Raw genomic sequence first — 2500 nt, 5'->3', positions numbered from 1 at the left:
GAATTGCCACCTGTCTGTCAAAATCAAATTAATATTTCCTGACTCTGGTGCTGTTGCCACCAGTAACAGTGGTGCATGGCTATCATATCTTTCGGTTGGGCTCCAAATGTCGTCTTATCGCTAAAAGACTTCTGCTCAGTCACGATGTAATTCAGTCAGCTGGCCGCACCGCAGCAATAGGAGGATTCTGCTCGGACGACGTGGCCTGACCACCTTGGCTAAGCCAACATGAGAGAGCACTTGATGCTAGTCCCGTCTTCGTACTAAACATAGCGTATTATAACTATAAAGCAGGCTAACAAGCGAGTAGTGTTGTTCGTGCGTTCTGATTGGGTAACTTGAACGTTATAGGCAAAGTACAAGTTTGTCATTTTCAAGTATCCGGAGAAGAAAAAAAGGCTTCTTGTAATCGGGCCTGGGAAATTATCCACCACTATAATATATAGATTTGAGCTGTCCAATGCACACGAACGGAGTCGGGTCGACTTTTTGGTAAAGACGACCCGTCAAGCGGAAGTCGGGTCTTGGTGTTTGGGGAAGTAAAGTAACAGGAAGTTGCTAGTTGAAAGAAGGTTTGAGGAACTTTCTGAAAATGGTGACCCGTCTAGTTGGTGAAGGGTCATTATTTGAAAAGTCGACCCGACTGTTGGAAATGTCAGGTGGTGAGAGTTAGAAAAAAAACCTTGATGCACGTATCGGTATTTAGTCGCTACTCTTTGGGAACGACACATAAAACATTACTGAGCAGCATGCTAGAGTATTAATGTCACTACGAACATGAACGAACGCCGAAACATTCGCACCCATTTGTAATTGCTATTCTGTACAACGTTTATAGTTGTTCATGCACCTATCGGTATTTAAGCCGCCACTCTTTGAGAACGAGATATACAACAATCCTGAGCAGCATCTCTAAGGTAACTAACCCCTTATATGGGATAAGGAGATTGTTTCACCTTTTAGCTTGAATTGGGAAAATACGAAGAAACGTTTGGCTGCTAAAGAGTCAAATTAATAATTAATTAAAGTCTTGAGGCAAGAGATACCATGTGACCTCAAAATAAGGAATAAGAGCGCTATCTATAAAACTGTCTCAATTATACGAAGATCTACCCTGGTCCCAGAGGTTTTTCTTGAGCCGCGAGAGAGCAGCGAAGCGGCAAAGACGAGTCACGAAGCGGCGAAAAGAGAAAACCTCCAGTCTCTTTGTAACACGTGTTCATGGCGGTCGATCGATGGTTTCTCTACTCCGCTATCGTGGTACTTTTTTTTTCAGCCATATCTTGTCCTAACATTATAATTCCACTTCAGAGTACGGTCGACGTGTTATTTTAAACTGCGAATTAAAACTGTTTTTTCGTGGTCCTTTCACGGACCTCAGAGAAGTCTCAACGGCTTTGCTCGGAACGTAAGTACCAAAATTATATTTCAGCTTCTTCACCAAGATTTCGTGTGATACCCGCGCTGAAGTTCACAAAAGCTACTGCGTAAACATTACCGGAGTCTAAAGCTCTCCTCCATATTTGTGTCAGATGTACAAGGAAGAGCTCAACAATCACGACACTTAGATTCAATACTAGATTGTTAAAAGACTCCCTTGTATATCGAGGCTCAATGGTATGGAACTTTGTTAACCATCATGTCAAAAATGTAGGTAGTATTGACGAGGCCTTCCAAGGGTTCTTGGCGACAAGCAACATCGCTCCAAAATTGCAAAAAGTGTCGCGACAATCTTGTTCCAGAACACCGACAGCCGACAGAACCTGACGGAAAAAAAGCGACAATTTGCGATAGCGACAATCCATTTTTAACTTCCACAAAGCCACATCTTTTCACTTTGTTGATTTCGACAGCTACATGACCGACCGGGCCAGCATGACTCTTATCTCTTCTATTGCTGTTGCTACATGTAGCATATGTATGGGTTATTGACCAAGCGTGAGGTCAAGATGACTGGATATTGGCCAAGTTCTTTTTTTGCGTGTTTATGGACCGAGACGAAGTCGAGGTCCATAAACACGCAAAAAAAGAACGAGGCCAATATCCAGTCATCTTGACCGAACAATCTTGGTCAATAAAGGATTTATTATATGACTTAAAACACCAAAAAATGATCTTTGATCTTGCGGGACCAAGCGAGAAATCCCGAGCGGGCAGTATCGCTCCATCTTGCCCGCTCGGGTAGCCAATCAGAGCGCGCGATTTGGTTCATCTTGCCCGCTCACGGAGCTAGTCATATAATAATGTAAAATATTGACTGGATTGGATTTGTAAAACATGGACTGGATTTGTAAAATATGGATTTGTAAAACATGGATTTGAAAAAGGTGGATTTATAGAAACATGATTGCATAGTTCGACTGCTGATTTGTTTATTTCTTTGTCTATCCCATGTTCATTTTAATTATTTTATTTTATTCTATTTTCATTTTATTTTATCACTTGACGTTTAAATAAGTACTGAAAAAAAACTATTTGTTCGTGCATTGTTGAGTAATTA

General features: G+C 41.4%; 1 long non-coding RNA gene across 2 annotated transcripts in view; it reads left to right on the top strand.

Annotated features, from left to right (window-relative positions):
- LOC138006082 (uncharacterized) overlaps window positions 1-2500 on the top strand; it is a 14882-nt gene that overhangs the window by 2588 nt on the left and 9794 nt on the right. The window lies entirely within an intron of this gene.

The sequence above is a fragment of the Montipora foliosa genome, chromosome 6, assembly GCF_036669935.1.
Source record: "Montipora foliosa isolate CH-2021 chromosome 6, ASM3666993v2, whole genome shotgun sequence".
Lineage (NCBI taxonomy): Eukaryota > Metazoa > Cnidaria > Anthozoa > Scleractinia > Acroporidae > Montipora > Montipora foliosa.
This window is presented reverse-complemented; position numbering and strand designations above follow the sequence as displayed.